Raw genomic sequence first — 22,920 nt, forward strand, 5'->3', positions numbered from 1 at the left:
GTAGAGAAACAGTTATACAAACAAACAATAAAAAATTTAGAGAAAACCGGAAGTTAATACAATGTGCGGGCATGCGTACAATAGTAGGCACGCCCTACACAGGAGAATGGATGCGAAAACGGGGACTAATTTTTTTAAATTTTTACGTTAATTACGTCGCTTTCGAGCTTACGAATTCGTGAAATTAACACGCCGCGTGGCGTCGACGGGAAGTCTGACAATACAGAAGCCATAATGTGTGTTGGCCTTAGTGTGTAGGCCTAGCGTAGCCAGCCGAGCAACTTGTTCCTACAAGGTCAACAAATGTATACGCGTAAGATAAAAAGAAAACAACTTATCTACGAAATCTACAACTAAAAACTTGGACAATAACGCCCGTAAAAGCGGCCAATAAAACCCATTTCGAAAGACTTAACGAGAGCGAGAATGGTCGAATCGCCTTGTGTAAACACGGCACAGAGAGAGAGAGAAGGAAGGAGTCGGACTCGCTCGTTTATTTCTTTTAAATGGCGCGGGCGAGATCTGAATTAAAAGTAACTTACCTGGGTTTATGGTTTACGCTTGGCGGTTAAAATAGTCTTAATTATCGCCATTTGGCGCCAAATTTCGTTCAACGCGAAAGCCAAACATTGTCACATGCTTCTAACCACTGCCCTCTAGCGAACGGAAGATTACGCCGGTAGAGGGAGAGGCGATCGAACGATCCGGTTCGCAGATAGGGAAGGAAGGAAAGCCGTTCCTTGTCTCGTTCCCGTTTCGTGTTCACCTTGACGAGAACAAAAACAAAACAAAAACAGGAGTTTTTGGTTCGTATTATCTTTTTTTTAATCGCGTTATTAATTTCAAACTTTATAACGAAAAACTAATATTTTAGTTTTTCGTTATAAAAACCTGCTTAAGTCAACGAAAGGGAGGGGAGGATCTATTAAGCGCACGCGAATTAGGAGTTTGTTTACTCCTGTACTGCGCTTTAGCTATAAAGTTTCATTTAAAAAAAAAAAGTGGATTTATTATGTATAATTCGATAATGTTAACGATCTAACAGGGGAGGGAAAGCCCTGTTAGATACAGCAACTTTTCGTGGGAGCTATCACTCTTCGATAAGAAAGCCGAAAAAGTACTGTACGAAGGAAAGACCTCCAAATTTCTTTTAAGTTTTAATTTATTTTCGGCTATTCCCTGCTCGTATTTAATTCTGGCACTTGTGCAGTTTAGGGGGTACGGCTGTTTGAAAGGTTTTCTTCCGTAAAATTAATCGATTATAGACTAATTTGACTCGAACATTTCCAAAACACGTATAATTTTTTAGGAATAGTCCATATAAAATGCGCTATAAACAAAAAATTGTAGGAATACTTACCGAGTGCGCACCGTTCGAAGATGCCATTGCTTAAGCTTGTTTTCGTCGCGGAACGGCACGTCGGACGGAAGACTCGTATGAAGCGTGTCACGTGACATTTGTCGGTGCTATTCGGTCACGTGATTACTCATCTCTGACGTATTTCCTGATAACTTACTCTTTTTTGCGAAGAATTCGCTGAACTTTGGAGCCATCATTAATAGAAATATTAAAACTTCATTCCATTCTAAATATGGATTAAAATCAACACGTACGATAATGCGATAACTAATAATCCTGCTCTACAAATGGCCTAATCTCTCGTGTCGTAAACAAAATTGTGTAATATTTATTTACATCAAGACATTAGACATCTTATGTTGCATCCGATTAATATTTATCATCATAATATATATCATGATAGAATTGTCGCCGTTAGCGAGCAGTTTTACCTTTGATGTTTCATATAGTCAATAACAATAATAAGTCGTTTCTAGTTACAACAAAAATACTATAGTATATTATGATCGATTATGTGATGTCTCCAAAGTTCAGCGAATTCTTCGCAAAAAAGAGTGAGTTATCAGGAAATACGTCAGAGATGAGTAATCACGTGACCGAATAGCACCGACAAATGTCACGTGACACGCTTCATACGAGTCTTCCGTCCGACGTGCCGTTCCGCGACGAAAACAAGCTTAAGCAATGGCATCTTCGAACGGTGCGCACTTGGTAAGTATTCCTACAATTTTTTGTTTATAGCGCATTTTATATGGACTATTCCTAAAAAATTATACGTGTTTTGGAAATGTTCGAGTCAAATTAGTCTATAATTGAAAGATTTTCTTCCATAAAATTAATCGAACAGCCGTACTCCCTAAACTGCACAAGTGTCTTAATTCTTACTTTTTTTAAGTGTATTTTAGAAATGAGACGATATTCTACCAGTGATGTCCAATTTTAAGACAATTTAACTTAATAATATAAAGATGTTCACTGAATAAAACCATATTTTTTCATTCCTGGCAGTAAAGATAGACACGTGGAAAGGGGTAAGTAATCATGACTCATTAACTTTCCTTTATAAACAACCCTAACTAACTAAAATTTATATATATTATACATGTTATTGATAAATTAACATCTTTAATATATTACCAGGGTATAGTATAAAATAACACACAAAAATAGTGCAAAATATTACTAATAATTCGCTCATTTCTTTTATCTTCTACAAGAAGAAAGGTGAGTTAAATTTTTTTTTCACTTGAATAATCTGGCATAACAGACGGGCAAGTTTTGCTTATATAAACATTATTTTCACGCATTTACGCATAAAATAATGTTTTATGCCACGATAAAAATGCGAAAAGTTCAAATAAATATCATTAACCAATCATCAATAAAAATTGTCAGGACAAACAAGCTTAAATTTACAAAATTTAAGAATTTTTAAAAATAGACAATACGTAGGTCTTCTAACTTTGACCTTTTGCACGAGGAAATTAACAGTTCCGGGGCGGAGTCGACCTTCCATTTGAGTTTACTCGTCCTCTTTAATATGGAAAACGTTAAAATCATCCCTCCGGCGACGGCATAAAATAAAAGAATAATAAATAAAGAAAATACATTTGATAGAAGTTGCCAGGACAAATAGGGTCGACTCCGCCGTGGAACTGTTAATTTCCTCGTAAGGATAAAGTTAGAAAACTTAAGAATAGACAATACATAAATTTTGTAAATTTAAATATCGTATTATTCAAATTTACTTTGCTAAATAGAAAATAAATTAGAGTAAGTGCCAATCGTTTAAGTCACTCCACCTTTTAGAAGAAAAAAAAATCCACTTAATCCTACAGAAAGAGCACAATAGCACAGATTAACCTCTATAGAGGAAGAAAGACGGGAGGTGACATCGATTGTTAATGCATTTAATCAAAGAACATCTGAAAGTAAATGGATAAATCCTTCCCACTAGACATTTACGTTATGTTTTCGTGGTCTTCCCGTATTTATTCAACGAAATTTAGCATTTATTAATAAAGACTTTATGAATTGTTTAAATATAGTAAAATAATATAATCTTACCGTATAAACGACGATTTGAAAGATGTCAATTGTGAAGAAACAGTTGAGAAATTCACATTTCAATACAACTAAATTAACAAATTTAGTTGTCTTGTGTAACAAAAAATTTCGTTTTCGGGATTTACTGCGTATACCTAATCAAACGTTTTTAAACTTAGTTTCCATCCTGGTACAACACAGAATTTCGGCAAGTTCGATACGGGGGGAAAATGGTGCCTTTTTCCCCCCGTATCGAAGGTGTTAAGAAGAAAAATTCACTGATATTTTACAATGAATATATTCTGGAATACGAACGTATTGGAAAACATCACATCGGTAAGTATAAGATTCTATATAAAAAGCACTTTTTTCCCTGAGTCACAGAGATAAAGAGCAACAAATATCAAGCGATGTACTGTACTTTTCGGGAGAAAAGAAACTTAAAGTCCAATAACCATGGGCGACCGCAGGAGGCAAACGGGGCTTTGCCCCTCCCCGAGATCGAGTAAAGAATTTCACAAATTATAATAGTAAAAGTGATTGAGATACGTAACCTTATACCATCAACCAAGCGACAGTGTTTTTGTATTGTTGTATTGTATAATCTACTTGTGGGAGGGAAGAAACCCAAAATGTTAAAAATTTATTGATGTAATTATTTGTATCTAACCTTTGCACTTCCTGGAAAATTTTCTGTGGACGCCCCTACCAATGTCTGGAATTTATGTGGTCAGCTTTTCGCCCCGAGGAATATTGGGGAAGTTTACTGACTCGTTAGTTTGACGGTCACTGCCGTTGGTTGTAAAATCTTCCTTTACAACGTGAACGAAGCATTATATAGTTTAAAATCAATCAGTTTTTAGTCGAAATTCTCAAAAACACGTTTTTAAATCATGTCTACTTTTCTAAGAATGAGTTAGACGAAAATCGAGATCAGATACGGTAAGTTTAGGAGCCAGAGGTCCCGATTAACTGTATACGAACTTCTGGTCTGGGCCGAAGTCACGTAATATTTTAATTGAAATGATTAAAAATTGCAGCCCGACATTATATATTATTGTGATCTCGTCACATTTTGTTTCTCGGGTGTTTATTTTTCTGAGAAACAATACACAAACGCAAGTAAATTATCAAGAAACTAATTTCCTTTGTATTTTGAAGGATGATGATTAAAGGAAGTTGGCGAAATTATGTTTCAGAACAGTTTGGGATAAAGGTAAAAATAATAAGTACGAATTGCAAGATTACTTTTAAAATTAGTTCGACAATACTAGAATTTCTTCTATTAACAGAATTCATAGTAACTGACCATTCGTTTGTTTACTGGATCGATATGAATTATTCCGTGACCGATTTTGTCCTGGATACCTTACGGATATTTTTATCCCGTTAACTGTGCTTAGAAACGAATTCTATAAATATTACATATTTATATTATCGAGAGTAATTTTTCAGAGACTCATTTAACTAACGTAACATTTTCTTATATTATTAATTTCGGTTACGAAGCTGATATTAACCTATTATAGTTAGTTACATTTACTAAGCTACTTGTTCGTTAAAATAAGCAAGCAATAAGTCGTATCGAAATCTCTCAAAACCTGAAAATAGGTCAAGGGTAATTGATTTTTAAACCTTCCCCTCACACAATAGAAGTAGGGTTAAATCTCGAGTTAACCCTAACTCGTGTTGGTGAATACACGGGTAAATGCCAAATTCCTTCTGTCGAGTATTGTTCCCCTGTTCCCAAGTAGGGGAACCGCTCTCCACGGATCGGACATAAGGTAAAAACTATTATTCTTAACAATTCGCGCATTAAAAAGTAATATTTATATAGCGATCACCCAAAAAGCATTCTTGGATCATTCAAGAGTTAGGCAATTTCGCTTGTTCAAGATCATAGCACCAATTGTGTATAACAGGAGCTTCGTTTACATAACAATTTAAAGTAAAAGCGTTCTTATTAACAAATCATTACTCAACTATACATACCTTCTAAACGCTTAGAACACCACGAATTCAAAGTTCTCGTATAAAGTTGATGTCTTTTACAAAAGAATCCCTCGCTTAACGTCCACTCGTGTCGTAAAACGAGTCGTAACTGAATATAACGTATGAAGATCATTTAAAATAATAAATATAAACTGAATGTAATTAAAATGTTCTCATCAAAATGGGTTATCATTTCACCATTTTGTTAAGTTTCTGTTGCGTTAATACGCCAGCTTTGAGTATTAATTAAATTACTTATACCTCTCAGAAGACTAAAGTAATCGAGCCTCTAAATCAGTACAGACGTTTTCTTTTATGTAAATTTTTCATGGAAAAACGTACAACTGCTAATGTGACATTTTAATCCAATAAACTGCCAAAGAATCGGTGCCCTAATTCTATCTACAGTTGCTTTCGGGGTGCGAAATATAACACTCGAATTGATACATCATTTTGTCTTGTGTCATTACTCATATTAAATGGACATTGTGAAAGTCAAACATTCGAATCTGTTACCTCAAAATCTTAGATTTAATATCAGCCATCATTGTATCCTGATAGAATTGAACGTAGGAAAGTAAGTAAGTAAAACATTTATCGAGGTCAATTTGTTTTTTGTTACCTCATCCAGTCAATGACCAACTGTAGTGACTTAATTTTAAGTTCAGGAAAAAAACCTCAGTGTTTACCCACCTCATCTACCCATACGAATTACGAGCCACGTGACAAATCTCCATCCTATAATGGACCTGCGTAACACTCGTTACGACCCCGACACGTGTTTATCCCTGTTCCTGAGGGGGGTCCATGCTCTCATTTACGGCCATTTTTCTATTCATTCGAGATTATACACAGACATCCTAAACGTTTTGATAAAGTAAAAAGTTTAATTTATAATTATCTATATATCTTTAAAGGAAACTTAAGTCGAAAACGTGATTTAGATCAACCTTTTTCTCATCGCGGACCGGTGAACGAGTTACTGGTCTACAGAAAGTATGGTAACTACACATTACTTAAAATGTCACCCATAATCAACTGCGCCAGCTTAAGAAGGGTAAAATATTTTCGCGGATCGGTGGTAGAGAAACACCGTTTTAATTAAATTATACTAGATCAGTAATTATGTAATAAAGTTGATTTAAAAAAAATGAAAGGCTTTGTCAAAACGTAAAAACTCACTTTAGAAATCCACGACACTGTCCTAAATTTTCTGACTGAAGTACTCATTTCAAACCCCACCCTTAACAGAACAAATTACTTCCCTAACCAATCATCTCTCTTTTTTCCTCTATCCTCGTTCGAAGTAACTAACTGGATTATAGGGCCTAACAGAATTTTTCCGCAATCCACAATTTGCTATTTTTAAATTAAGTGTCTCCGCTGGTATTTTATAAAACTAGTCTCTACCCTCAAAATTCAGCCTTGGGTCATTTCATAATGATTAATAATATAAAAAGTTTTTCATGATAAAAATCAACAGTTGGTGTCAGAAACTATTAATGATTAATAATATAAAAGTTATTTTTAAAATAAAGTCACTTTACAACCGGGAAAGTTACGCAACTCGTATTTTTGTTTTTAAATGTAAAAATCTCAAAATTTTTTGTCTTAAGAAAAAAATTATTAAAAAACAGAACTAAATTTTAAATTTAATATGTTAAGCATACGATAAACTTAATACTAGCATCCTATTAATGTTTAATTTATTACGCGCGAAAAAAAACATTATCAACCCGACAGCGTTATTAACGCCTTATATCTCGAACCCTGTTTACAATTAAACGTCCCAAATAATAATCTTGAAATATTCAGAACTGATCGATATACGAGCATTAGTTATAACTAAACACAATTTATATACACACAAAAACAGTGTGTAAGTTTAGTTCTCTAATGCATCTCAATTTTAACTTTCCAAGTTTCTATCAATGCTATTTAATGGTTCAATAAATAATTTACAATATATTAAATGTACTTTGAACTTTATGCTTTCGTAATAGTAAAGTTTTAGCAGCACCTTATTGCCAAACTACAGATAAATACGAGTATGAATAGCTTCGTGAACTTTGCTTCTTCGCTCCAGATTCGAGAATCAAGTTATCGAACAGTTCGTGAGAAAGATCAATATGAAAGTTGAACTAGTAACTACAATAAAAGAATTCTTTATATCAAATATGGTTTATGTCATCGAGACAATGAAGGATCCATAAGTTACGTAACGCAATTTTTTTTACTTTTCGATTACCATCCCTTTAACGCTGTCGCGCATTAAGTAACGCATATTCTCCATCGACTCTCTTAATCGTACTATGGAATAATGCACAGCACGACGTACCAAACATTGCATTATTTTATTAATTACATGCATAACGTACAAAACAGTGGCATAAATACTACGGTTCGCTACGCAAACTTGAGAAAGGAAAAGGGATCATACTGTCACCCAAGAGTCGAGAATAACATTGCGTAACTTTTTAGTAAAAACACGTCTACGTTACGTAATTTATGGACAGTCCCCTGTCAGCTTCAGTTTTCGAACAAATTCTTAGTGGATATCGAATAGTTTCAAACCTTATAAAAGCAAAATTCAGAAAAGCCAAATATAATTCATATAAAAACACTCACGGAACATACAGCAGAGAATAGAATAATACAATACAACGGATAAAAAAAAAGTTTCCTGATTCGTTAGATCCAAATTTTGGAATCTATTTTCTATACTTTTCTCTCAATTTGTTAAACCTGTAAGTAAACACGTGTTTTTCTCTGTTGATACCTCACCCACAACTTACAACAGGCACGTAATATGACGTAAAACAGGTTAGCTTAGTAAATTCAGGTGTTCGTGTCGTGCACCTCCGTTCTGTGTGTGTGTCAGAATTGACTTTGCGGTCGTCATAAAGACGGGTGGGTCTTACAAAAGGAAACGTGCTGACACGGCGTTTTTTAATCGTTATCAGTTGTGGGAGATAAAGTGAGTCGGAGCACTACACAATTGTTAAACACGAAAATTATTTGTTGAACAAGAATAAATACTATTGATAGTAAGCAAGCTTATTTACATTCGCTATTAACTCGACATTAAAAAATTGATTTTCGCAATCAACATAAGGGATGAAATTTGACCTATTTATAGAAAGATTCGATTCCTTGCCTGTATATATAGCAATCGCGATTTGAAATTTGCCCTTTTCATATCTATAAATATAAAAGTATATTACTCACATACTATCCTAAAATCGTTAAAATTTCAAATGATTAGCCAAAACTGATAATCGTTAGGATTTCAATAGTTACTGAAATATTGTCTTAGTCCATGTAAATTAAAATATATATATATATAAACAGAAAAACGTTAATTATCCCTATAGACAAATATGTCACCCTCGTTTAGAGAACTAATACTACAATATTCTCGTGGGATACTCTCTCAAGATAGTGTCAACCTGAACGCACGCTAGAGTTGACAACACGAACAGTTTAGTGTACAACTGGAACGTATTACTGCTCTATCTGAACGCGAATGTGAAATCTTAAAATGGGTGAGGAAAAATGAACATGCCTGCTAAGCACAACGCCCTCTCAGCTACTTCACGGAAGCATTTTCTGCAGTTCAGCGACCGAAATCCGAAATTTCTCCTTTAGAATATCCCCAATGTATTTATTTTTTTTTTGTGTGTGTGTAAATCTTTGTTAGCTGGTCTCTTCGACACACCACATCGCGTGCAGTAAAGATAACGAACCTTTCTAAACCTGATCTCTCTGGTGTCTCATTTTTTCAACTCTAATCCTAACACTACGCCATTTGGGCTTTCAGTTACCGCACCTAATGAGTCGAGAAATTAATTTTTAAAAATTATCATTCGATTCCTCTGTACCAGACTGCTCCACGAAATTGAAACTTAAAAATTTAGTAGGTTAATTTTTACCCGCTACAGTCCTTCGTATCGTTTTCAGAGGTAATACTATTCTTCCAAAACTATAACCCAAAAAAAACCAGAATATTGTGAACATTTAAGCTTTCCAAAAAAACTATTTTCAGAATAAACGAGTAACAGGGGATTACGGAATCACGTTGATTTCGTGAATAACGTCTATTAAGATTGTAATGAATTAAATTATGAACGAGCTACCATCTTTTTTCTAGTAGTAGATTACAGAAGCCTGATGATTTAGTAGTATTACTGTGATTATTATTTAAACTGCTGGAGTTCAGTAAACTTTTCTGTAGAGCTTATCGTAATAAATTATTGTACGTTATATTCATCTCGTTTTTCACGTGGTCAGACAACACATCTTGCTAACTCTGACAACCTTGAAAGACACTTGCAATTTCCCGTCAGCAATCGGGGGTTACCTGAGTTTTGAACAGGAATGCCGAGAGGTGCTAACAGCGTGCTGAGATTTTGAATGCGCCATTATAGACAGAAAAATGTTGCAATGGAGTCTATTGTTGGGTCTAAACCAGCCGAAATATTAATAGTTATATTCAAAAAGAAATGGACGCCATAATGTTCGAAGTGCTTTTGAATGGTTATCCTTACAAATTATTAATAAAACGGTAGGGAAGAATAATGTTAATATGGAAAATAAGTTAAAGGACAATTTGGCTATGATAAGACTGAAAAATTTGGAAGTGTATTTACAGAGAAATAAGGGGCCGTCCAGAAATTACATACGGACGATTTCGGCCATTCTAGACACCCTCTCACCCGTGTAAGAAACCGTAATATTTTCTTTGATCCCACTCCCCTTCCCTATCTTACGTAATATTTGAGCATGATTTTATAGAAAGATTTTAACAAAAATTTTTTTTTATGAAACCCTAAAAACCTTAGGTCCAAAATATATAATTATTATTTAGTTAATTAATATGCACTATTATTTATAATAGACTATGTAAACAAATTTTAAAATATAAAAATTTAATGAATTCGAATGAACAATTTATTTTATTTTTTAATTATTAACAATCTATTATTATTATCATTAATCAATGCCATAATATTCATTTTTATATAAATTTTAATTTTCACAAAAGGACGCGAAAAACTGACAGATCGACCAGCTAGTGCACGTGTAAAGCAGCTAGTGCACGTGTAAACAGAAACGTCATATAAAATAAAACGAGAGAATAGAGAGAAACCACATTCCGTTGCCACATTGATCACATCTTGGCTAAGGCCAAGAAAATAAACCACACGCTGATAAAATGTGCTAGATGCACCTGGGACTAAATCATAAAGCTGTAACACTATATAATGGGGCAATACAACCAATGCTACTTTGCGTGGCCTCTAGCTGGGGTCATGTAACTAGTAAACATTCAGTAGCAAGTAAATTACTCTCTCTTCAAAAACAGTTTTCCGTCAGAATTTAAAAGTGCTGCAGAACTGTTTCTACTAATGCTTCTCTGATACTAGCAGAACTCCTTCCTTCCTTCGCACTTTGTATTGTAGAAAAGGTTCTAAACTACTACATCAGAACTATAAACATCAAGGCTCAACAACGGTCTCTACTCCTATCCACGGCTATTCAATATGCTACCACATTGCAATTACCCTACTATCACCCCGTAAACAAGGTTATCTTCAGGGTAGATTTGGTGTCATCTGCTTCCTCCGTGGATAACCATGCAGACATTAATATCTACACAGATAGGTCCAAAAGCCCCCTTCACGTCGGCTCAAGTGTCTGTGTATCTTCCTCCAAACTGACACTTTGCCCAAAATATGTTAGAAGATACGGACACCCCACACATACCTCCATCTATCAAGCTGAAGATGCTATCTACCAAGCTGTTTAGTGGGCCACTTCACTACCAAACAAAACTCTGTCTATCAACATTTACAGTGATTCTCAGTCTGTCCTAATAGTTCTATTAAAAATCCCAATTGCAATAGCAATAAAATCATATATATCCAGCACCATATTAAAAATCTTGTAATAAGGTAACTTTTATATTTGTTCCTGGCCATACTAGCATACTAGGAAATGAAAAAGCCGACTTTGAGGCTAAGGGGACACTGACTTGGACTACACTCACATCCTCTCTCGCGTAGCAGCCTTAAAAATTATGTTCGTGAAAACGCTATGCAAAAGTGGAATCAACAATGGTTGAGCAGTAAAACTGGTAGAATAACAAGACTTTATTTTCCTAGAGTTGAATGCAGGTTCTCATCACCACTTAAGAGATATAACGTTTGCTATTGCTCACTACTACTTACTGAGCGTTGTAATTTTAGAAGCTACCTGGCGATGTATAACCGGGCAGAAACTGCCTCTTGCTTTTGCTCTACAGAAAACCTACACACCGTCGAGCGTATGATCTATCGTTGTCCAATTTAAGATCAAGATAGACTTATTCTGAAATTAGAAATCTTTACGCTTGGTTTCGGGTGGTCGTGTCCACTCGATAAGCTCGTTCAGAAGCCACTGTTTGATGCTTTTTACAATTATGTTCAAAAAATATGGAAGAAAAGACTTTCTAATTTCTAGTTTTACATTTCTTTTCACTAAAAGCCCAATATTAATTTTTTGTTTACTTTGTATCATGTATTTTGGTTTATGTATTCTTAGTATTATACACCCATAGGAGTGGTGCACTTATTCTAATAAAAAAAAACGAGAGGAAACCACCACACGGCCTTTCTCCTATGATAAAAAATGTGTAGAGAGTGAGTTTGCTAGTGTTGTTATTTATCACGTCACAAGAGGTGGCGTTAGTGCAACGAGCGTTCTTAATAGAAACCGCCAAATTGAAGCCAAATTCAAAACTCCACCACTCAACGAGATCAAAAAAATAAATGTGTATGTATATAATTCGTCTCTGTAATCCAAAAGGTTTTTTGGTAGACGGTCTCACAGCAAAACGTTAAGTTAGGAACTCTCTTTTATTCTTTAAAAAATGACATATGCATTTCGGGTTGGTATATTCATCCAACCCCTCCTCAGTGCTAATTTTTAAAAAGATACTTAAATCTAATTACCGAGCAAAAAAATTACAGAGCAAAAAAATAAAATATTACGTAAGACGAGATCTATTACCTGCCTACCCGAGTAAGAAATCCTTGACCCCCACCCACCCCAAAATACCTTACGTAATTTATGGACGGCCCCTTAATTGCAACAGCGAAGATGATGTTAAAGAACAAAAAATATATCTAAAAATGTTAATTATTAGAAAACATTTATATAGAGAAAAAAAATGATCAATGTGTATAGATTGATTACCGTTGGAAACAATTACATATGTAAATGACTACGGATGATAGTCGCTAATAGATGAAACTGATTATGATTAGCTTCAATGTATAGGCGGCGCACTTCGGCAACACTTCCTTAACGAAAACTTTCCTAATGACTAACATAGACGCTATTCACGTCAAAAAATTTAATTTGATCGATTTACAGTAAATTAAAACAGTTTGTTTAACCTTTCCGTGTCTAAATCCCGCTAAAGGAAATCGATATATCTAATTTTGTTTCGCAATTTCCAATGAACAGTTATGCATTGAACTCGTTGCAGAGACATGGTTTAATTAATAGCCTTTTTTTAAAGTGCGGTTTCAGAAAATTAAGTCGATTTTAATTCGTCCTATGTCGTATTTTTCGAAAAATATTGTATAGAAAATTGCCTCGTGTGTGTGTGTGTGTGTTAAATTTATTAAAATTCATCGAATAGTAAGAAATATCGAAAAATAGATAAAAGTATTGTTTTAATGTATTGTTTTCAATGAAAGCTTAAAATGATGAGATACAATTAAAGATTATAAAATCAGCATCTATATACAAATAAAATGAGATTTTTACACTAACACGAACATAAAAACATGTACGAAGTATTTCTGTGTGTACCGTCCTTGTAATCCAAATAATGATTCTGGTAGACGATCATACAGCAATGGTTAGTAAAATTTTCGTTTATTTAATCAAATGCATTTCGGGTTGGTTTATCTCCCAACCCCTCTTCAGTGCTGTTAAAGAATACAAAATATGGCAAGGTTTCCGACAATACTAAACATCACGTAAATTGGAATACAACAACATAAAACTTACATATCATATGTTGGTACATTTTTTAAAATATTTTTCTATATTTTAACACAAAGGTGTATTACATTCTCATAACAGGGGTGGCCAACAAGTCGATCGCTAGCGATGTCTTGACTTAATGTATTATACATATATTTGTAACCGAACGCAACCGTATGCATGCAGTTATGACTCGACTCATAAGCAGTGAGTGCACTTCGTACTGAAACAGTGTATAAACATAGTATGTATTTCACACTTCCTCCTCCCCACTTAGACTATGCCTATGACAACAAGTCGATCGCGACACATTTTTACGATAAAAAGTAGATCTTATATGCAAAAAAGTTGGCCACCCCTGCTCTATAACAAAATTTTTTTGTGATTTAATACAATTTGATAAAAAAAATATACACGGTTATTCAATTTAGATTATTTATATAAAAACTTACATTTGCAGTGAAAGTGCATTGTTCCTAATGAGGGTGAAGATGGGTAAAAACTAAAAAGGCAGGAGTTTATCCGGTCTTGACCGTGTTACAGTTTACTGACAAGCAAGATCTGTACAAGAAGGTCAGGACACGCGTGACCTACTTCTTGAGCCGTCATTTTGGGGTATTTTGAGTCGCACGTTTTAAGCAAACTTGTACGAGCAGTCAGTTTTACACGACATTAATTAAACTAAAATTGCATAAATCCAGTGATTGCCAGTCGAAATTATTATTATAATTTCGGATGATTATGCAACCCAAATTTTATGCAACTTTTCGATCAAATAGTTTAAAAGAAACAATCATCCACATCATTTGCTGTCGTGAATGAAACTAATTAAATAGGTGCTAAAACTGATGCAATTACGTATATAAGCACTTGGTAAAGTAATGCAATAACATAAGTTATCCAAAATTTTATTTTAAAGCATTTACCAATACAATATTAATGCATTAAAAAATAAATACTGGACTAACGTTTAATTAATGAACATTTTTTACTTTACAAAGGCTTAAACGTCATATTTTCCTAATTACATAAAATCTAATCAAAAAGGATAATATTAAACACAATTTGATGATATTTTTAACAGAGCTTATGAGACATAACTTCTTTCTCTGTAAACGCACAAGATACAAATATAATAAAACACCATTTTCGGAAGTCAGCAGAATTACGCATAAATGAGCTTTTGCTTCCATACAGTTTTTTTTACATTCAAAGTACTGTTCATATCTCTGGCAAAAATATGTAATCTCACTGACAGAAAAGTTGAGATTAACAGTTCAAACTGAGATTCTTCGAAATGAAGCTGAACAACAAATAATTTAATGTGAGCTCACGTATACATCTATAAAGCTATACAGTACCTATAGAAAAATACATAATATACACTATCCTCACATAGTTTAGAATGTTCAGTTGGCGGCCACTTATCCCGTCTGCAGTTCTGCGCCCATTTCGTTTTCCTCTGCTTATCTGCAGGAAATCTAAACAATCGAAGGTCGGTAGACTTACTTTTAAAATTAGGTGCCACAGAATAACCCATTGTTTAACGTTTTGAGTATGTATATACGTAATAATAGTCGACCCACGCAGGAACCACGTGTGGTGATCTCTATCGATATGCCCCAACATGGTTGCTGCCACGTAGAATCACGGGAGCGTGTCCTGACCTTCTTATACAGACCTTGCTGACAAGTGCTGTAATGTAATCCAATACATTCTCGGCATTCCGAACATTGGAGTGTGCTTTAAACGATGTTTAGCGTATGGAGGTGTCCTCTATTAATTTGTACCATTGGGATTTATTGTCATACCATCGGAAATATTAATAAGATGCTCTTTAGGGTGTTTTCTAATTTCAATGTGTTCTTTAAATTTCCGTTTGTATGGATCCTTCTCAGAATGTAAAATTTTGATATTGTTTTCATTAATTTGACAATTATTTTCTATTGTGTGGGTGTACCAAGGAGAAGTGTTATGTTTAAGGCGGATAGCTGCTTCATGTTCTTTAATTCTAGTTTCTAATATTCGGCCAGTTTCACCAATGTAAATTTTCGGGTTATGACAGTTGCATTCTAGTTTGTAAACTGTTCCAACACTTTTAAGGATGTTTGTTCTGTTGTTGTATTGTTTATTAGCGTTATGATGGATAGAGTTGGATATAAATTGAATAACTGTATATATTTTTTATCAAATTGTATTAAATCACAAACAAATTTTTATGTTATAGAGAATGTAATACACCTTTGTGTTAAAATATAGAAAAATATTTTTAAAAATGTACGAAGTATTTTTTCAGTGTTTATCTAAATTATATGCTTAAATATAAAAACTCACATTATATTTTAAAATGTTTATATATTATATATATATATATATATATATATATATACACACACCTACGTGATGTTACCTCCAAATATATTTTCCCCTGAAAACACAATTATATAGGCCTATATATGCATATATATTTTACGTATTAAAGCGAAACATTCCCAGATTAAATTGTGTTCCATGTTTCAATCAATAAGATAAAGGTATTAAGTTTATAACACAATAATGGTAAATGAGAAAAAGTATCAATTTCGATTTACATCATGTCAATATCCAGCAACGAGTTGCTTAACTTTCTCTGAAACATCTAAAACTGCGTGTGTGGCGCCATCTGCTACGATATTTTATTTAAAAACTTTAAATTTTTGATTATTATAAAATGGCGAAAAGCTTCTTTTTGAGGATAGGGATGGATTTTATAAAAAATTGTAAATATTAATAACGAGTAAGATCGTCATTACGTCCGACTCTACTTGAGATACGACACACGACCGCCCTTTATATCCCATCCCGTCGACCTTTAACCACCAAAATTTAATAGAATCAATCCCCTCCATATACACAAATCTCCCTGCAAAATTTCAGAAAATTTCGACAAACTTTCCCTGTTGTTATATATAACATTCGAGAAAGTAATAAAAAATTGTAGGAAAGACTGAAGAATCGGTAACTATTTTAATCTATCAGAAAATTAGAGAGAACTTAGATCTATCAATTGATACTCCAATCTATTGGTTACCAAATGGTACAGGTCTACGGGACATTAAAAATAAACTAGACAAATATGCAGCGTGGCGGGAGGTAATAGAGTTAAAGAGCTGGAGCAACGCCGGGACAGCTAGAAAGTGGTCAAAATTTCGCAAAGGAAATAGAAATGAAATGATTTATTTAGGCATATTCATTAGAAATTGACAGAGGAAAACCTTTTAAAAAAACGATTTCATTACCGTTAAAAAAACCTCCCGGAAGTCATCCCCTAGGCAGATCGCGCCGAAGTGTTGCGTTACCGTAACTTAACAAAACAAACTGGAGTCTTCTATTTGTCTACTCACATTCTTTTTAGATGAGTTTTTCCGCTTATACATATGCAAATTGTCTAAAAAAGGTCCTCTGGCGCCATATATTTGCCACAATGTAGACTAGGGTTCCCAAACTTTTTATACCGTCGACCCCTTCATAGAATATTTGCCTTCTTATCGACCTCCAGATTAAGTACAGTACTTAACAAAAACATTAAATCGTTCTTTGCATTTCTGGATGTTAAGCAATAAGACCTGCATAACCCGACAAAAGAATTTATAGTTTCCATATCTTATAAAATCCACCCAATAACATGAACAGAAAAAGGAGATATTTTCCACTGATTTATAATCTTAAAAAGTAATAGCAAAATTGTGGATAGATGGAAATTTGCCTGTAGTTCTTAAACCATACGTGTCATAACACGTAAAATACACAATTATCTTTGAAAACAAATTATATTGCATGAAAAAAACCTCTGTCATTTTGCGACTACTGAATACCTTATAAATATATTAGCTATTTTAATAAAAAAGTAGGTTGGATTAGTGGGATGGATGTGTCTTAAGAGAAGCAGCAAGATTATTGATATTCGGTTGAAAATTGGTAAGTTTTAGTCACAAATCACCACGGTTTTCCAAGTTCAATCTGTTTCTCTGTTTTGTCAAAATTGCGTTCGCGTGGCTAAAACCAGCGTATGAAGTTGGAATGCAAGTAAAAAAGGTTCGGCTTCTGCTCTGAGCTTGGGATATTTAGTGGCAATATTGTTATAACGGTCTACCATAGCAGGTGTACCGTCAGTAGCTACTGCAGTAATATTCCCGAAAGGAATGCTGTACTTGTTCAAATTATCTTGCAAACATAAAAAATTGTCTCACCTCTTGAATCAGTTTCAAAATACTTAGCAAATAGAAATTCATCAACAGTGTCATTCAGGGATGGGCTACGAAACCTAACATAAGCCATGAGAAGATTTGAACTTGCGAAAGTTGATTCGCAAACTTACAATGCTGGAGCTCAGAGATCAATGTTCTTTCCGCATCATCGGCCATTTCTTCAATACGTTGCTGCACAGTATTGGCACTTAATGTTATGCATTTTGAAACTAGCCGAGTGTCTTTCTTCGTAACAATTTCAATTACATCTCTTATAGCTGATATTGTGATCTCTTCACCAATAGTATACGGTTTGCCTTTCATTGTTATATTGAGAGATGCTGTAGGATGTCTTCAGTCCTCCTTCACTATCAACACTAGCGGATGACTTCAAATATGTATTCAAATTTGGCCGAACTCTCAATTTCTCTTAGTACTTTGAAATACTCAAAATCTTTGTTTTTCTTATCAGAATGGCTCCTTTCCAAGTGGTGTCTCATTTTCGCCGGCTTCATAACATCATTGCTGAAAGTTTTTTTTTCACATAATAAGCACATAGGAATAGTTTCGTTAGCAAACGATGGCACAAAACCTTATTTCAAATACTCCTGTGAATATTGTCTGCATTTCTTCTTAGCATTGGTAGCCGACGTGGGTATTAAAACCAGACTTCTAATATGAAAAACACTACGTTTGCAGCGCAATAAAACAGCAGCAGTAACAGACACAACTTACTCCCGTACGAGCTATAAAGAACTGCCTGTTTATTCTCAGGCTGTAGTGTTGCCACCTTTTGCTAACAATAGATATTTAGAATTGGAAGGAATTATAATTATTCTAAACTACTAAACTAATTTTATATTAATAAATGTACGCGATTTTTTTCATATGAACATAATGACAATTTGATTTTCGGTGAATTTTTAAAATAATATCGCTTGTCTGACCTATATTGTCGTCGGACCGTTTACAAAATAAACGTAAACAAGATGGCGGTGGTAAAAGGTTAACAATATTTTTGGATAAATAGCCCGAAATTTGACGATAAAAAACACCATACGTACCTTACCAGCAATAACTTTAATCACAGAACAAACGTTTACGTCAGGACGTAAAAATGACATCCAATTTATTTATTATTATTTTTAACTTTCAAAATAATGAAAAATAGGTCACAATTACTTTACTTTTTATTAAACCTTTTGCGGACCCCCTGGCGTTGTCCACGCACCCCCAAATTAATTTCAATTTTCCACAGACTCCATCAGCGGTTCCAAGGACTTCCAGGGGTCCGTAGGAACCACTTTGGGAAATATTAGTTTAAAGAATAACTTCATTAAAGTGTAGTTTGAAGGAGACTTTTACGTAATAGTTACATTGTAACCACAAAATATGACACTTACTTGAACAAACTTATCGAATAATTACGTTAACAGTGCGCTTTATCCTCATAAATCTAATTTGTCTTGTTCCACTTGAAACGTAACTTCACATACTCGCTTATTAAAGTTTAAACAGAGTTTTTCTTCGTATCCACTTATTTCATATAAAATTATAGCAAAACGGAGTTTAAACTACTTCCACACTTTATGAAAGAGAAGATGATTCCTCATTTACATAAATTTATAAACTTCGATCTAATTTGCATACTGTTATAGATGATTTAATATTGTTTTAATATATGTTATCTTTTTAATACTTCAAATATATTTGTGAGTATTAATTTAAATGTTTAAAATATTTTAAAATTAGTTTCCTAAATTCCACATTCCTTCGAAGTCCTATGGCGCATTTCGTAGTAAAGCGGCTTTAATACAACTAGATAAGCAATGGTATGGTCCGTTACTTGGCGATCACCTAGCATGTGTTTTTATCCAATCAGCCACTTGATTAGAGGGACGTTTTTTAAAGTTAAAATGGAGTACATGTGATCCAAAAGGAGGGCATTCTCATTTTACAAGACCTGGCTTCCATTTACATACCGTATGGGCCTTGTTAATTAATCCTGTGCACATACTGTATTTGGCAACCATACATTTAAACACTTCTTACTTGCTGATTTAATATTTGCCAGAGAAAAACGCCTTTAATATTTTACGTACAGTACCTTAATGAGGATGTATCTTTAAAAAATTTGTGAGTTTTTTCTGTATGTACGGATGTTAGTATGTGTGTATGTGTATGTATTTACGTGGCACGATTTTGTTCGCCCTCTTTGAAGCTTAATAACTCCTGTGCTTTTGTCGAAATTTTCTGAAATTTTGCGGGTAGGCTTGTGTATTAGGAGGAATGATGCTGTTAAATTTTGGTGATTAATTAAAGTGACCTTTAATCACCAAAATTTGGGTGGGAGGTAAAGGGGTCGTGTCATATCTCGAGTAGGGTCTGAATAAATGGCGATTTTATGGCGATTAGTGACGATGTCGCCGGGAAAGTTAAGCAACTCGTTGCTGGAGTTTTTGATTCTGCAACATACAACGATTTTAATGGATATTATATTTATTCAAGATACTCTCGTATAATTAATTATCGGAAGCGATTAAAGCATAATTATTGCACATTCCTTCGAAGTCCTATGGCGCATTTCGTAGTAAAGCGCCATAAATTGCAACTTTTATATTAAAAACATTTAGTTAAATATAAAGAAATATGATGCATATAATACGCGTCTGGTTTGTCTTGGACAAGTCAAGTGCAGTTCCTTGCCACCAGATCGCTCTCATTATCATCCTACGTGATTGAAATGAAGAAAAAAACACTTTAGTTCGTATGCGGGAGTTTCAATAACAGTCTATAAATACACTAAATAAAGAAATCAAAATCGGCCAAATGGCCAAGGAAGTTAAAACTCAGCCTACCACTCTGCGATATCCGAATTGAATCAAAGTGAGTTAACTTTCCAAACTTTTCATGAGCGATCTGTCAAGGATAAGTCGAACTCAGTCCATCGCCTATTGACCCAGTACCTCATAATAGGCCCAGGTACACAATTGGAGTGACCCTATTCCAACAATTCCAAGCCTACAATGGACTTGGAATTAACGATAGGCGTGGGAAAGGCCCTGTTAGTGTTCACAGGGTGGAAAGAGTCAAAAATGAAGAAAAACTATAACATATAAGACACGCCTCACGTTCCATCAAAACTAGTCGTACATTTAAAACGTTAGTCTTGTAATGTGAGTCCCTAAATTGTAGTTGTACACAGTAGCATATATGTAAATATAGCACTACATTTAGGACAATTAATGGCGTCTGGAATAAGTGTTAATTGAGATGATATCTTTTATGACAACTTATTAGAACATCATTTGAAAATCAGAATGTCAGTATATTGTTTTAGAAAATTACTGTAAATAATTATCAATTTTACAATACTGGTAATAAGGTAACAAAGAAAAAACACATTTGCAAATTTTGTTTATAATGATTAAGCATTCAATTTCTATCAAGTTATTAATTCAAAAATATGAATACGTCACAATACCGGGCTGCAGTTTTTCTTCACAGTGCTTTCAATTTTATTAATATCTTTCCTCTGTACATCATACTCTTCCTGATAATAAGAGAGTCAGGTCAGTTATCTATCTAAATCCATTTATAAGAAAATGTTTGAATTGAAATAACGTGAATTCTAGTAAAAACCTGAAGTTCTTGTATAGTTAATCGGGGCCTCCTTCCTCTACGCTTTCCATATCTGTCTCGACTTTCACTTTTCTGACTTCGTTCTTGGGATTAAGAAGGGACAGACAAACAGACGGAAGCCAGTGGGAATTTATAGGTCTTCAATTTTTAAAAATTGTAACGCGATATGGATGGTATATATGCAATTGCTTATCTTTGTTGGCGGCAGTCTTTACTCTTCGTCGATTGAAAACGACATAAAAGTTACGCCATTTTGGGGCAAATTCACAAATTCACAATTGAGATCAGTGTTGATAATATAGTTTATGAGTAAATGCCCTTGTAAGACTTCCAGAATGTACAATAAAATATGAAAATTATCGTCTTAGTTTTTATATACAGTATGTGATAGTTTAGTTGATTTAAAATGACGTGACAAAATGATAAATGATGTTGCTTGATATTATAGTACATATTAGCTTTTCTGTTAAATTTTTCCCATTGATTTTCTTTTATTTATATAAGTAAAGCCTGATTTTATAAAATATATACTGTACTGTCCGGCATCATCGGACTAGCGATTTACTGTTTTTATTTATTCTTCTGGCAGATCGATGCGATGCAAAAAGAAAAGAACAAAAATGAAGCAGATAGCAGATTTAACGTTGAGATCGCTCCTCTAGTCGGATTTCGATATTATATAGGTTATATTCATTGTCGTAAAGAATAAATAGACCTACATTTATGCATTTGGAGTAAATTTCTTTCCGAAAATCTTCCAGCTGCCACCTTACACGTGCACAGGACCTCACTTCGGATACATGGCCGATGTGATAAAAGCATCAGTCTGCCACTATAAGAACCGGAAATCGAATCACGGCAAACAGCTCTCCAGCAACTTTTCATGGGGGTCCTTCCAGGATGTGTCGGAAGTCGTCCTCTTTCGGTTGTCTCCATTGTGAGCTTGGCCAAACTCATGATGGATATGATTAAAAGGCCCTCTTAGTGACCACTAACATTTCCTCTAGACCAGTGTTTTTCAACCTTTTTTTTTATCTCGCAACACACTTAAACCTACAATTAAGTTTCCGCAAAAAAATCGCGTGATTTACAGTTGTGTTTGTAAACATTCTATTGCCATATTACTTTATTACCTTATTCAGAGGATTTTCCGCTAAATTGGCAACCTGACGTGCGGCTGTTGAGGTAATTACATACTATTTTGTTGAGTTATTAACATTTGACAACAAACCCCACAATATGAAATTAATAAAAGATACATTTTTTAACTCTCTACGCCCAGTGGGTACTAAGAGGGCCTTTTATAGCAAGCCCACGAGGGCCAAAGTATTCAGATGGACAACCTTCAAAAAATTCCTGGGATTTTAAACCCATTTAGATTCGATCCCGGATTCCCCAAAGCGGTAGTTTTCAGACTTAACAGTATCGCCGTGTTTGTTTTGTGTGTGGCACTGTTTGGTTAATGTTACCTATGGTTCCAAAATGGGCGGCTGTCTCTGATTCCAGCAAATAGAAGAAAGGAAACAGTGGAGACGCACGTTCTAACCTAACCTATTGTAATAAATTACCGTAATTATTACCAACAAAATTACTAGAATAGGTTAGTTAGGTTAGAAC

The 22,920-nt window shown here is 34.2% G+C and overlaps 1 protein-coding gene across 3 annotated transcripts in view; it reads right to left on the reverse strand.

Annotated features, from left to right (window-relative positions):
• LOC136970614 (uncharacterized) overlaps nt 1–22,920 on the reverse strand; it is a 62,837-nt gene that overhangs the window by 25,889 nt on the left and 14,028 nt on the right. Inside the window, exon 1 of one of the 3 annotated variants that reach the window (XM_067265065.1) lies at nt 19,065–19,132. The exons of 1 other annotated variant lie outside the window; for it this stretch is intronic. The gene's annotated coding sequence lies outside the window, so the exon portion shown is untranslated. Of the gene's footprint in view, nt 1–542; nt 661–19,064; nt 19,133–22,920 lie in introns of those variants that run through there. One more of the 3 variants, XM_067265072.1, reaches the window with a different exon arrangement.

Source organism: Centruroides vittatus, unplaced genomic scaffold, assembly GCF_030686945.1.
Source record: "Centruroides vittatus isolate TY-2023 unplaced genomic scaffold, ASM3068694v2 contig_1049, whole genome shotgun sequence".
Classification (NCBI taxonomy): Eukaryota; Metazoa; Arthropoda; class Arachnida; order Scorpiones; family Buthidae; genus Centruroides; species Centruroides vittatus.